Consider the following 15,686-nt stretch of genomic DNA (forward strand, 5'->3'; position numbering starts at 1 on the left):
ATGGAGGCACCTGTCACCTTACACTGTAAATGGGAGGCCCATCCTGGCCAAGAGAGACTGTCTCAAACAAACAAGCAAACAAGCAAACAAGCAAACCGATGAAGATGAAGGTGGCAGCCTAAATTGTGAGACTGAGCTGGGAACCAGTCCCTCAGCAGCGGGAAGAACCATCTGTGTTTGGAAAAGGCATTTTAAATGCAAAACGCAAGCGATAAATCACGAAGACTGAGAGAAGGACACCGCTGGGCACGCAATCCGCCCCAGACCTAACACCGAGTCCCCATAGATCAGTCCCAACACAACACCCTTCGAGGACACCTGTACGTGCCACCTCCGTGATAGGCACAGCAAGGAAGAGGAAGAACCCTGGGGATCAGGGCCGCTGAGGCCTTCGATCCTGTGAGCAAACCCAGCTGACAGAGGGGGAGAGCTGCCTTCCACTTCTGCTGGACCGCAGTTCCAGGGAAATGACTCATTACAAGACATGTCAGTCTGTTGGACTAGGGTGGACAGCAGGTTGCTTTGAAGCTCAACTTCCCTGAGGCCTCCTTCCCCTCCCCCCTGCAGGCTGCTGGTCAGGGTCACAGTGTAGGTGAGGGGGTTTCTAGATGAGGAATGCAGCTGTGGTATCTACCTCCCCAGAAGATTAGGAAAAACAAATGAAGCCACCAAAACATGGAAATATCCCAGGATGCCTCTCTCTGAAGTTAATCTTCTAGCTTTTCAGACCAAATCAATTCTACCCTGTAGACCTGGGAGACTGCCCCAGTAGATCAAAGGACCCCCTCCCCTTTTCCCACAGACACACAGTGTTTCAATCCATTATTCTCTAGGGCTTTGGTAGATTTTCCCCTAATTTGCCAACTTCCCAGTGGTTCTATTCGTGTTAGCGACCCACCCAGATTACATGTTTGCTTTGTGGGCTTTAACATGATATGCAGACAGTGAATGCCATGCACTAACCCTTAAAAACGGTCTATTACTTAGAAGGGGCTAGCTAAAATTCATAAAACATATACTTAATGCCATGCAGTTTCTCAGGCAGCTAAGTCTACAGTTGTGTATGAAGAATTGTTTGGCCAGGAAGATGATAGCTTTAAATTCTCTAAATGACCTGACAGGAAGTGTCCCCTAGATGAGTGTTTCCCGGCAAGAAAAGAGATGGGTCTATTTCTTCAGGGATGTTTTCCTCCCGGTCATCGGGATCAATAGAATTGAAAGGTGGAACTCGGTAGAGTGGAGCGATGTTTGAGGAGTTCCCTCTCTCTGGGAGAGATGAGCTAAGCTTGAGCTGCAGGAGCCCTCTGCTCTGTCCCTCCTCACTGCCAGCTGCTGGGCCGGGACTCCAGGAGTGAGGGGTTTAGCAGCCCCAGGTTTGCTGAGAAAGCTCAGGACTGAGGTACAGGCTCCCAGGAGGAGCATCACTCCATCGCTGGCCTCTGCAAGGAGTGACTTCTTCCTTTCCACTTCATAGCTGTATTTGCTGCTGGCCAGCTGATTAAGAAAACCTTCCTTAGCAAGCATTCCTTACCAACACTGAAAGCCGCTGTCTCCACGGCTCTCTAATGGCTGCTTCACAATCCTAGCACCTGGTCTCAGCAGCTTCTCTCTAACGCACACCTGTTCTGCAAATGACAAAGGTCTGTGCACTCCCTAAAGAGAATATATCTGTGGATGTTGGTGACCCTCAAGTTTTATTTCCTCTGTCAATCAGTCCACATTTACGTAACTGAGAGGCTCCCTCGTGCTCTGAGTGCCCAGCCCCTTCCCCTCCCGCATGCTTTTCAGGAATAACCCTGAAGATCTGTATAACTGGCCAGGAAGTAAAAGAGCGTCTAAACTTGCAGACACATATGCTACTTAACACCTGTGTTACAGGCAACACGCTGCATCCTTTCCTAGATGCTTTCTGGTGCTGTGAGAAACACCAGGACCAAAAATGAGTTAGGGAAGAAATTTCAGCTTATAAATCACATCCCATTATGGAGGGAAGCCAAGGCAGGAGCTTGAAGCAGAAACCAGGGGTAAACACTTCTTACTGACTTGTTCCCTCTGGCTCCTGCTCGGCCTGCTTTCTTATACAGCCCTGGATCATCTGCTTACGTCTGAAGACACTGCTCATGGTGACCTAGACCTTCACATATTCATCAACAGCCAGGACAGTTCCCCACAGGCCAGTCTGATCTGGAAATCACTGCCTTGTTGAAACTCCCTCTCTAGGTGGCTCTAGGTCGTGTCAGTCGACAAAATTGAGCAGGGTGCTTCTTACCATATCATTCCTTCCGCTGCAAGGACTCCATGGGCAAAGCGCTTGCTTCACAAGCCTGAGGGCCTGAGTTTGGATCTCTAGCACCCATTCGCCCATGTGAAAAGTTAGGCATGATAGCGTGAGCCTGTAATTCCAGCACTGAGGAGGCAGAAGTAAGAGGATTCCCGGAGCTCTCCACAAGCCGGTAGAGGTGACTCAAGCTCTAGTGTGGTGGGGAACTAGAGGGGGAAGTGAGCTAGCAACATGCAACACACAACATACTAACAAACACACACACACAACACACACACACTCACAGACACACACACACAGAGACACACACTCACACAGACACACACACAGACACACACACAGACATACACTCACACTCACAGACACACACTCACACAGAATACACACAGACACACACACAGACACACTGAGATACACAGACACACACAGAAAGACACACTGAGATACACAGACACAGACAGATAGACACATACACAAAGAGACAGACACACAGACAGACACAGAGATACATACACACAGACACACACACACAGAGATACACAGATACACACAGACACACACAGATACACACACAGAGATATACACACACACAAAGATACACACACATGCACACACTGACACACACACACAGACACACACACAGACACACAGAGATACATGATACACACAGACACACATACAGAGATACACACACACACACAAACACACACACTGGTATTGATTTATAATACGCAGGACCCAGGGAGGGCCCTAACGGCACAGAGAGAAGCAGTTCTGGCCTGCCTGGGCAGGCTGGTATGAACTTCAGGCACAGGTTCCTGCCTCCCTGGCCCACCACTATGTGCAGGTCCCTGTGTGGATTCCAAGAGCCCAGTGGACTTGCAAGGTCCCGGGTGTGGCCGAGTGCTCATTCGCATCTCCCATGGGAAGCAGCCAACCGTGGACTCAGACAGACTCCCATTTAAATCCTGCCCTAACACTCAATCTTCAGAACAACCTTGGGCAGGTTATTTTATAGGTCCCTGACTTCCTGAGATAAAATTAATCACCTAGAGTGACGGTTTGGTTTAGACAGGCTGGCTGTGCAGAGCCAACGTGAAAGCTGAAGCTTCCTAAATCCCAGTCCTTCACTCACTCCTCCACCGCAGGCTCTTGTGTGCAAATGAGGGTGTTAACTGCACCGTTTATAAATGAGCGAGTCATGTTTTGACGTCCATCTTAAATTCCCAGCTTGAGGAGGTAAACCCTAGAACCCACTGCCTCTCCCGTAGTCAGATACCACAAGGCCACGTTCACCGTGGGTCAAACCAGCGAGATGAATTGACATTTGAGAGTCGTCCTGGAAAGTATCCTTTCTTACTCAGCTTTATAAGTAATTGTGTGTATGTGGAGCAGTGATGTTCACGTATGCAAGTGTGTGCACATGTGTGTGGGCCACAGGTCGCCATGTATATTCTTGGAGACAGTTTCTCTCTCACCGAGCCTAGCAGACCACTTAAGAACCATTGGTATTATGGGAATTCCTGACTCTGAAGGAGCACATTGGAGAAAAAGGAAAAAGAAAGTGCGTTTCCCTCACCTTCTCACCTTAATGTCTGTGTTTGTTTTAGACGGTGGGCTGTGGCTGCCTTAAACACTTGGCAATCAGGGCACTTTGAAAATGGTTTCTATTTTCATTGGATGTTTATCCTAAGGAGCAACGTGTAATGTCTTCAGTAGTGCCTCACAGTGATGCATATTTATAACGTAATAGTCTGCCACTTTTGGAACTTTTTTACATTTAAATTTTTGAAAAATGATATTTACATAATTCCCCCTCAAGCACTTGAGTAATTCTCTCGAGTACCCGTTTTTACATATAGACGTCCCTTCCATCTTCTGCTGGCAGATTTGTTTACCTTCTCACTTAATCAGGATATTTTAGATGAATATTGAAATAATTATTGGCTTTTAAAAAAATCATGTAATCAACAGCTGGATGTGGCTCCAAACGATATGCACGCTTCATCGGTTTAAAAACGTTCTTGTTTTTTATAGTAAATTCCATATAGATGTCTTTTAAAATTATCTTGGCACATAGTTTATAAATAAAGGTGGCTTAATTCTGCTATTAAATAAAGAAATCTTAATGTCATATTCCTAGTTTTGGAATGTGAAGGACATTTCTACTTACTGTTGGCACATGGTCCTTGTGTGTGTGTGTGTGTGTGTGTGTGTGTGTGTGTGTGTATTACACGAGAATACATAGTTGTATATATTAAATTATAAGCAGTGCTTACTATTAACATATTCAAGGCCAGCTCTGGCTCCAATTTCTCCCCGAACAAGATTATTGAACCCTCTGAGCTACTCAATGATTGTGAAACACAGAGTTCTGTCTTCACTTCCTTCTCATAGTCCTTCCGCCCTCTCCAGTCTCCACCTATATCTAACACACAAGCACACATGCACACACTCGTGTGCACACACATGCACATGCACACATGCACACATGCACACACACACTCGCACACATGATTTCCTCTAAGCATGGGCCCCCATGCTAGAGGCTTGGTTTCTATGGTGACTCCTGGGAGCTGGTGGAACCTTGGACGACAGAGCTCAGGAAAAGGACGCTGAGTCACTGAGGACAGTCCCTGGAAGGGACTACTGAGGGGCCAGTCTGACCCTCCCTTTGCTTACTGGTTTCTATGGGGTGAGAAGCTTTGCTCCACAAGGCACACCCATCGGTGATGCTCTATCTCGCTGTAGGCTCAGAATCCCCAAGACTGTGAGTCAAAATAATCTCTTCTCCTGTGCAGATTGCTTCCTGCATTCTGACTTCTCAATGGGACACAATGGCTCCAACGGAAAGCACACAGATACACTGAATGGGTGATGGCTTGGGGTAAGTGACATGACTAAGTCCAACAGAACACCCTTTGGTACAAACCCTGCTCGAAGACACTGCCACCTTTGATTAAAGTGTCTCCAAAAATATAATTTTCTTTGTTGCCTTTTTGGAAGCAGGTAGCCATTTAAGACGGTCAGAGGTTCGCAATCTGTGGGTTGTGACCCCTTGGGGGTTGAACAACCCTTTCACGGGGGTCGGTCACCTAAGACCATCAGGAAACAGAGTTATTTACATTATGGTTGATAACAGTAACAAATCACAGTTATAAAGTAGAAAAGAAAATAATTTTATGGCTGGGGTGACCGAGACATGAGGAGCTGTACTGAGGGTCACGGCGTTGGGAAGGTTGAGAACCGCTGGTCTGGATGAGGAGTGTGTACGGTGTCACCCGAGAGCCAGCTGACTGTCCTCTCCATCTCAGGACCGCTTGGTGACAACGATGTGCTGAGCTGGGTACGCAGCCTATTTAATGCATTGCAACGTCTCCATATTTGCTGGCTTGGAGTGGAACATACAGCACCCCCAGAGCTGGCACCCAGGCAAGCTTCATGCCTTCGCCATCTGCAGAGTTTCTACCTCAGGTCCCGTTCGCTTTACTGTAACTGCCTCTTTTACGTGGGTGCGGAGCCGAGCCCCATCTTAAAGCCATCTCTATCCTGCTCCTGCTCCTGATCGCCGCTGCTGGTCTGAAATGATGGCTTGGTGTCTCTGCTTTTAAATTTATGTTTGAGCTCAGGGGTTGCTTCAAATGCATATTTTCTTGAGTAACACGGTGCTGTTTTGCTAAGCTCATTTCTGGTTTCACAGCCTCCCCCCACCCCAGTCTGTGCTCCGGTCCCCATCCCCAGTACTTGTGACACCTCGCTCTCACTCTCCTCTCCCCCACAGCTGACTTGTCCTCAGCACACAGTCTGCTCTGCCTTCCAGCCCGCCTACTTTGATTAATTAAATAATTTGTTGACACACTCAGATTTCTGTTTACTCTAGCACAGAAGCTCCAGCCAAGATAATTCCACCCAGGGCTTCAGGACTCGCCTGTGACAAAACGCTGAAGCAGGACAATGTGCCCGAGTGAGCTGTGCCCAGGATCTACCAACCTGGCTTCCTCTTTCCGCTCTCCTTATTATCTGTAAGACTCTAGACATCAGCAATTCCCAAATCTTCCATCCCTACTAAAACACCAACAAATGTGAGTTAGCTGTGCTTACAGCACATAGTAGGTGCTGTAGACAGAGGAAAGAATAAGGCACCAAAAGCCAGAGCCTCTCTTCCAGGGGATAAAAGCAAGAGAGGGAAACTGATGTTCCTCATCAGACAGGCAGGGATGGAATTGCCAACGAAACCTGCATAGTGAGTTTGCGACAGAGCTGTCCATAGGACTTTCAATGTTGACCAAATATTTCACACCTCTGCTGCTCAAGACAAGAGCCAGCTGTCACTCAGGGTTACTGGCATTTGAAATATGTCTATGGAAAAGCATGAAACAGATTTCTCAATTTTATTTAATGTGTGTGTGTTCATGAGTGTGGTACATGTGTGTATGTATGGTGCATTTGTATGGTACATGTGTATAGGTGTGGTGCATGAGTGTGTGCATGTTTTCCGGTATATGTTGTACATGTGTGTGCATGATGCAGGTATGTATGCGTTCCTGTGGGTGTGGTGTATTTGTTCCTTTGTATATGTGTGTGTATGGTGCACATGTGTGTGTGCTGCATGTATTCATGTGTTTGTATGTGTTTGTGGTGACTGTGTTTGTAATGCATATGCATATGTTCCCCTGTGTGTGTGTGTGTGTGTGTGTGTGTGGTGTGTGTTTATGTGTTCCTGTGTATGTGGTGCGTGTAGGTGTATGGTGCATGTGTTCTTGTGTCTGCGAACATGTGTGTATAGTGCATATGTGTATATGATGCGTGTGTTCATATGTTTGTGTGTACCTGTGTGTGGTGAGGGTATATGTGTGTTCCTGTGGGGTGTGTGTGTGTAAACAGAACAAAGGACAACCTGTGGTGCCATCCTCAGGTGCTGCCACACACATGCACCACACACATACACATGTACCACACTCATGAACACACACACAACCACTTAGGAACTTCCTGTTTCATTCTCTGACCAGTGAGGGTCCTGCTCCCTCCGACGCCTTCTGGAGGAAGAGTAAAGTTCCACAGTTGGACATCTAAGAGTGCAGTGCAATGCAGTGGTTTATTTCAGGCCCTGTGAACAAGTCTGAGATCACAGACTGGAGAGTTCCCTGTCAGGAGGGAGCGTGGGTCAAAATACTTCTCATGGGGAGACATGAACAAAGGTCTGTTTACCCCAGATAGGAACTCAATCTAGAACAGAGCAAAGTCATCCCAGGTTAATGAACAGTGAGTCTGAGGGCCTGTTTGTAGAGCGAGAGCATTCTTAGAGGAGCTTCCGCCGACACAAAAAAGAACAGTATCACCAAAAAGGCCCACCATGACAACCTGAGAGCTACCCCTTTGTCTGGCCTCCTGCTCCCTGTTTACTCTAGTATCCCTCTTGCTAGACCACATCCAACCAGGGAATAGGAGGGAGCAGTGGGCGGAGTCTGATGTGAGGGCCTAGAGGCTCTGCCTTCCCAGTTTTACTAAGGATGTGGGTTACCATTACCCTCCGCCATAAATCCTGTATCGTTTTATTGATTGTCATGGCTACGGGGCCAAGTCGTCTCGGTTTCCATGGCGGTGATGGTGTAGTCTTGCTGTGCTGAGAGGAAAAGCTACACTACAGCAACATAACAGTGACGCCAGGAACAACAGCAGGATTCACTGGACATCCGTTAAGTCTTAGAAGGCATTCCATTGTCTGTTACTCTACCATTTTGTTCTGTCAGCCCCCAGGAAGTGGGAGCCGGCATCTATGCTTTGCAGGCAGAACCGCAGAGGCACCGGGATGCTGTGGAGTTTGTCTGAGGTCCTGTGTCATGGGGCTCGTGCATTCAGGACCCCATCTCATCAGGCAGATTCTCCGCTTTGTCCCCGTCCGTCGTCTTCCTGCCTCTGTCTGTTATTTACTACTTAGGTGCACGCTCAAACTACTCAGAGAAACTCCGACAGTGACCCAGGAGGCACTCCATAAATGATTCTCTTCGTAGAAAATCTGCCTCATGCTGTAGCTTCATCCACACCACCCCAAAAGCCAAGAGAGTCCTGCTTGGCCGGGTGTTAACTGTTCTCAGGCTGTCACAGAAGTCTCGGGATTCAGTTAGCAGAATTCCTTCCAGGACCACGTGTCAGTATGGGCAGAGGCCTTCACTATCTAGCTGTATCTTCCTAATGGACTCTCCTTTATCTTCAGGTATCGAGCGTTCCACAGACGCCAATCTGTCAGATCATAGTAACAATGTGATGATTATACCTGCTGATGTGCGGGCGCTGGGTAGGACGCTCTGGGCGCACAAGCCATGGAGTCGGGCCTCCTCTGAGAAAACGATGGGAGCCCCAGCTCCCTGGCTCAGTAGCTGTCTGAGTCCCTCCCACGAGGTTACCATTTCTGTGATGCCACACCTTGACCAAAGCCAACTCACAACTTCTCCTTCATCGGATCATTGTCAAAGGAAGTCGGGGCAGGAAGCCATGCAGGGCAGGAACCTGGAGGCAGGAAGCCCATGGAGAAGCCATGGAGGGCGCTGCTTTCTTCCTGTAGCTTACTCAACCTGCTTTCTTCTAGAATGAAGGACCACCAGCACGGGGTGGCGCCACACATCGGGCTGGGGCCTCCCACCCCAATCACTAAGGAAATGGTCTTCAGGTTTGCCTGTGGCCTGACCTCATGGAGGCATTTTCTCAGTCCCTCGTCTCGGAAACGCCAGCTTGAGTCAGGCTGGTATAAAAACAGCCAGCACACTTCGCATTAGCTTTCGAGCTCCGTGTGGGATCAGCCATGACACTTGGGACCTGTATGAGCTCAAGTCCTCTCTGGTTTGTCCCTGCTTCCTTCAGGATGTCCCTCATCACCCTCTGCATGCAAATCTGCCAGGCGTGGCTTCGTATGCCGTGTTCCCACAGGCTTATGTGTTTGAACATCTGGAGGTGGTGTTTGGGGAAGCTGTGAAAACTTCAGGGGAGGTAACTATGTAAGGTCTGGCTGTGAGATCTTACGGCTGAGTCCTTCCTGTCTGCTCTCTGCTTCTACTTCCTTAGAGACGCACCGGGGAGGCTCTCCTTACTGATGTGAATGAAATCTGGTGCTGTCCTCAGCTTCCCATCCTGCAGGTCTCCATCAAATGAACTGGAAAGAGACACTCAGCATAGTGTGCGAGCCAGTCAAGGTTCATTACAGAGTAGGGTGGGACACCTCCTAAGGGGGGGAGGGGCCAGTGGCCACAGGGATCCTGCAGAGGAAAACACTGACCCAACAGGGTAAGAATGGACAAAGGACCAGGGACCCAGCAGAGCAGTGCACTCTGGGGTGGGGGTGGACAGCAGAAGGAGATGCAACTACCTCTTTAGGCAAGCTTTGCACTAGTTCTCTAGAACACAGCTTTCCTGAAGGACTCGGGCGATTGACAGGCCCATTTGGATGAAATCTTAAAGGAAGAAGCAATTATACTTAGCCTACACCAGCATGCCTCTGCTAGTCGGCAAGCATACGGTTTTTCAGCAGCTCGGAATGCCATGTCTCCACCTGGGCCAGAGCTGGGACTCGGATCCCATTCCTCTGACCAGCAATCACGTGAGCAGCAGATGAGAGACATAGAGAGGGTCTCTCGTGTGGGGTCGGAGAACCCTGCTCTTAGGGTTGCAGTCTCCCATGCCTGGATGGCCCTCTGAGCACAGCACAGATGAAGGACTCCCTTTCTCAGTGAGGCTTCTCTTTCTCTGCCTGACCTCGTCTGGAGAGTGTCCCCAGCACAGGTGCCTGCCTTGTCTGGAAATCGACCTTGTGCAGGGTTCTGTGCAAATGCAGCATAACTCAGCACATACGTCCTGCTCAGACTTCCCTACCACATGACAGTTAGGTGCTGTGCTATGACCAATCAACCCTTCCTGCCTGCATGATACTTAGGCACTATGCTATGTCCCACTGGTCCTTTCCACCTGTCCTGTACCAGCCCTTGCATACCCCACCCCTGGGGCAACAGAGCCCAGCTGTCTCACCGCAGCGGTCCCCGGAAGCCCTCCCATCATACTCACAGCGTCTGAACCCTACCTGCTCCTGCTCCCTTTATCCTCGCTGCCCCGTGGGAGACCCACAGCAGGCAAGAGTGGCCCTCTCGTGTGGTGTCCTCTAGGAAGAGGACAACAGAGCAGATTTCTAGAAGGCCAGCTGTGATGTGATGCTGGGGTCCATCTCTTTTTCCCCCACTTTGGGTTGACTGGGACTTTGCACAGTCTCACAGTTGTTAAAACATGAAGTGAGTAAACTTCAGGAAGGAGGATCAGGGTGAGCTCTTTCCTCTGTGTGAGACAGGGTTACGTAGCTCAGTCTGGCCTGGAATTCACTACACAGCCCAGGCTGGCCTCTCATTCAAGAAATCCTCCTTCTTCAGTCCCCTGAGTGGTGGACTTCGGATTGTGCACCACATGGCCTGGTGCTATGAGGTGCTTTAAAGGAAAATATTACTGCTAAGGGAAGTGATCAACTGCCTTCACGACAACCTGACTGAACAGAGGAAACAATTGTGTGTGTTCACACACAGTCTAGGACAACACAAGGAACCCAACGAAGCATTTGTGGGACTCCATAAAATCCCCAATGCACACTAAGTCTGACTCTCTGCATGGCCTGCAGAGCAACCCTGTTCAGAACTCAAAAACATCTAGAGTGAGGCTGGGGGCGGTTGCCAAGGCTCAGGATGCCAGTGCTGGGAGACAGACACGGGCGGATCCCTCAGCTGTCCAGTCAACCATGTAATCAAGCCTTGGGTCCCAGTGTGAGAAGTGGAGGATTGACTGTCTTCTGGGCTGCACACTCACGCACACGCATGTGCAAGTATGCCCCTGCCACATATACAAACATACTCAAATAGGTGCAAGCACAGGTGTGCATTTCCCCGACACATATACATGCATATTCTTATACATGCATTTGCAGGTGTGCCCCTGCCACATATACATGCACACTCAAATACATGTATGTGCAGGCCCACCCTTGCCACATACATGTCCATACTAATACATGTGTAGGAATGTTCCCACCACAACTACATGCATGCTCAGGTGTGCCCCTGCCACATATACATGCACACTCAAATACATGCATGTGTTGGTGTGCCCCTGACACATTAACATGCATAGAAGAACAGAATGAGGAATAAGACTTCTCTTTTATGTCTCTTAGATATTATTTATTTGCAGTGCTGTGCATTGAGCCCAGAACATTGGGCATTCTGGGTAAACGCTGCACCACGAAAATACATATCCCAACCCTGATTCCTTAATTTTAAAAAATGTATCCTTTGTTATTGTTTGAATATGGTTAAACATTTCATTTAACCGAAGAGATAACTACCTGTTATAAAAATAATAAAAGAAAAAGGGAATACCTTATAAAGCCTGAATGATTAAAAGTGAGAAAATATTGTTGGCTACTATTTTTCTGAGCTTGTGAGAGAGACAGAGACAAGCAGAAATAGAGATAGAGAAACAGAGACAGAGAGAGAGTCAGAGAGAGCCGCAACAACTTAACATTCCTATTTATTTCCTAGCTGAATACATTGAGATCCACAGTTCAGCAGAAGTTTGAGCATAAAACAAAGGCAAGACAAGGAAGGAGGAAGAGGCTGATGGGAACCTCTGAAAGGGCTGGGGACGACTCAGCGGGTGAAGAGCTTACCACACACGCGAGAACTGTAGTCTGAATCTCCGGGACCCATAAAGCCAGGCAGGGGTGGCAGCTCCCACATTCCCATGACGGGGTGCAGAGACAAGGTATCTCCAGAGCAAATGGCCAGATAGACCAGCTGGGATTGGTGAGCTCCCAGAGAAGAAACCCTCTCCCAATAAATACAGTGGGGAGTAAGTAGCCAAGGAGGACACCTGAGATCAACTCAGGACCTTCACATGCACCTGCACACGTGTAAGTATACATACACATGATATACAGACATGATGTACACATGCGCAAACAAACCAATAAGGAACCTAAGAGAAAACAGGCCGGGGACTCTGTAAAACTGTCGAAACTCTTGGCATCTGTGTGTACTTTGCCCTTGTATGTTTTGTTAATGCCACACACTTATCTTCTTCCCTTTAACCATTTCCTAACATAAGAGTCTTTTTACATGGAGAGAGCATGAAGCTCTAGGGTTAGGACCAGCTCTCGGGCTTCTGAGGGTCAGAAACGCTGTCCGTAACTCATCGATCCACTATAAGGATTATAGCATAGCCACAAAGACCAGTGTCCGCAGGTCACTGGCCACATTACTGCCAATGACGGGGCCAGGGTCGGTACACCCCGGGGAGCTCAGCCCTATCTCCAGGTGCTCCTGCACTCCACAGGGCTGGCGACCACACTGAGTGCAGGAAGTTGGAGATCAAAGGCGGGAAAACCAACCCACCACTGCCCAGTGTTCCAGAGTCTGTAATCGTCACTGAACGTTGACTTTCATTATCATTATTACGTATTTATTATGAATTTTTGAGAAAGTCTAATGTAGTCTGGCTGTCTTCCAGCTTGCTATGAAGCCAAGGGTGATCTTGAACTCCTGATCCTGCTGCCTCCCTTTCCCCAGTGCTTGGATGATAGGCAAGGACCACCATGCCCAGTTTAATGTGGTGTTGGGGACTGGACCTAGGACTCCGTACACACTCTACACAAGCATCCTACCAACCGAGTGCAACCCCATTTTTATGAGAAGCCCAACATGCCAACCTTTTATTTGAAATTCAACCAATTCAAGAGCTGTTAAGAGCCAGACATGGGTCTTTCCTGTGCAGAACAACGCACTTGGGACCAGTTTCAGCTTGGGAACTGTTTGTGTGAGACTCTGGGACAAGCTGGTCTCTAAGGTCTCTTTTTACTTAAATAGTTTTATGATTTTCATTAAGCTACGCTGGGGTTTAAATCACAGTGGCATGAATCCAATTAAAATTGCAGCTGCAAATGCCAGAACAAAGGCTCAAAGTCACAGGCACCGAGACAGAAACGGGTCCTGAGAGGGGCCATTCATTACTGTCCGTAAAGTAGCTGGTAGCAACAAGCCAGGAGGAAGATCATTAAATCTAACTCAGGAAACGGATACGTTTAGGTCCTGGCTATCACTTTCCCATCGCTTTCTTGAGACTAGGGAGTAACAGACTGCTGATATCACTCACCATTATCAACTGGAAGCCCTTACATGCCAGAGAGAGAGAGAGAGAGACAGAGAGACAGACAGAGACAGAGAGAGACAGAGACACAGAGAGACAGACAGAGAGACAGAGAGACAGACAGAGAGACAGAGAGAGACAGAGACAGAGAGACAGAGACAGAGAGAGACACATCCACACAGAGAGACAGAGACACAGAGAGACAGAGACACAGAGAGACAGACAGAGAGACAGAGAGACAGACAGAGAGACAGAGAGACAGACAGAGAGACAGAGAGAGACAGAGACAGAGAGACAGAGACAGAGAGAGACACACCCACAGAGAGAGAGAGACAGAGACAGAGAGAGACAGAGACACAGAGAGAGAAGCCCGTTAGGAAATTTACTGAGTCCTGTCAAATCACTGGTCCCATTGGGTCAGAGGCACATGGCCTCCATTGTGGCATGATCCACAACTACGACTCTGCTGTCTTAAAGTATCTCAAAGTGCCCCCTGTGGCCTAACAAGAAAGTTCCAGAAAACACGAGGCACATCTACACACGCGGTTTATTCACTATGAGACCTGATACTTTATGAACTTACTTTTCATGTAAGAAACAGAAATTGTTGAGGGGATTAATCAGAACCTCATATGCAAAAGGCTGATACACACACACACACACACACACACACACACACACACACACACACACAGTAAAAGCTGCCTGAGAAGATCAGTTGGGCTTGTCTTTTCCTAAGAATACCTCACAGGCCTGGGAGATAGCCCAGTTAGTAAACTTCTCACAGCCCACATGTGAGGGCCTGAGGTATGTTCCCGTGTAACACCAAGGCATGGCGATGCGAGCTTGGTAGCCAGCTCCCGGGACACAGAGGCAGGACGACCTCTGCGGCTCACTGACCAGCTGCCCCCGCCAACTTGGTAAATTCCAGCTTAGTAAGTTCATGAGAGACGTTGATAAAAGAAGTGAGAGCTGAGAGCAGAGGCTGCCCTCTTGCCTCCACATGCATGTACAGCACATGAACACAACACACATATACATGCACATGCATGCACACACACTTGAATATTCTGAACAATAACAAGACAGGGCTTGTCAGAACACGTAAGATTCAGGAAGTTTGTACCAGTCATTGGCTGGAGTTGGACTCTGAGCCTAGGAAATGGCAAGTAGCCCAAAGCTTCTCTTAGCTCTACTGCAGCCAGCTCCACAAATTGTGACCTATGCCATGATGGCGTCAGATGTGTGAACACGTTAGTCGGTAGTTCGAGACGCTGAGAAAATCCAAAGGTACTTTTCATATGCGCAGAAATGTGTTACGTTAACATTTATGCAGCTCGGTGTGGCTCAGATCATCATGAATGCCCATGTTGTCAGGTTACGAATTAAAGCTAATCGATGATACAGCTGAGCATCAACACAGCTAAGCGACAACGAGGCCAGCACATGCTGTCCGAGCTCAGACTGAGCCACAGATTCAGTTTATGGAAACGGTACCCTGTGTTTGTCACAGCTGCTAACTTATGAGACCTTCCTCGTTGACGACACCGTGAGGCTGACAACCAGACACCAGACTTTCAAATAATAACCAAAACAAGATTCCAGAATGTTCTTCTAGAAGACAATTAAGGTCAGGAAAAAAGCTCTCACTGGTACATCCTGTCACTTTGTTCTGGTGAGGGAGAATCCTCTAAAAATGAGCCATCCTTTCAAACTTCTGACATTATGGATAGATGTTTCTGTTCAGGGATTGGTTTTGTTCTACTTGGGATATGACCCTTCTGGCTCGGAACTTGGCTCTTGAAGACATATGTCTGGCTGGGGAGGCTGTTGAGTGAGTGAAGACCTGGCCTTGCAAGCGTGAGAGCATTAACTCAATACAAAGCCTACGTAAAAGCCAAGCATGGTGGGACATCTTGGAACCCAGCACTGAGGGGCGGAGACGGCTGGGTCCCAGGAGCGTACAGCCAGCTGGCCAAGACTACCTGGTGAGTTCCAGGATGTTAAGTCCCTGTGCCCAAAACGAGGTGAGCAGTGAATGGCTTCCAAGGTTGTCTTCTGGGCTCAAATGCATACTCGCTCTCCCTCCATCTCTGATTCTTTCTCTCTGTCTCCCTTCCCCTCCCTTCCGCTCTCTCTAAGTAAAAGGCATGCATTTAACCTTCACCCCATTTTTGCTCTCTCCCCAGCCTAGAAGATGGGGCACGGGTTGAAGAACAGGCTGACAGCTGTG

The 15,686-nt window shown here is 48.4% G+C and overlaps 1 protein-coding gene and 1 long non-coding RNA gene across 8 annotated transcripts in view; both read right to left on the reverse strand.

The window, feature by feature from the left end:
• Lmntd1 (lamin tail domain containing 1) overlaps positions 1 to 15,686 on the reverse strand; it is a 233,736-nt gene that overhangs the window by 197,293 nt on the left and 20,757 nt on the right. The gene's annotated exons all lie outside the window — the stretch shown is intronic.
• On the reverse strand, positions 7,361 to 12,341 carry LOC147995146 (uncharacterized). The gene is made up of 2 exons (XR_015686260.1): positions 11,979 to 12,341; positions 7,361 to 9,431 (listed from the first exon to the last, which is right to left on the reverse strand). It is a non-coding gene; the product is annotated as an uncharacterized LOC147995146 (long non-coding RNA).

The sequence above is a fragment of the Rattus norvegicus genome, chromosome 4 (genome assembly GCF_021556685.1).
Source record: "Rattus norvegicus strain SHRSP/BbbUtx chromosome 4, alternate assembly SHRSP_T2T, whole genome shotgun sequence".
Lineage (NCBI taxonomy): Eukaryota > Metazoa > Chordata > Mammalia > Rodentia > Muridae > Rattus > Rattus norvegicus.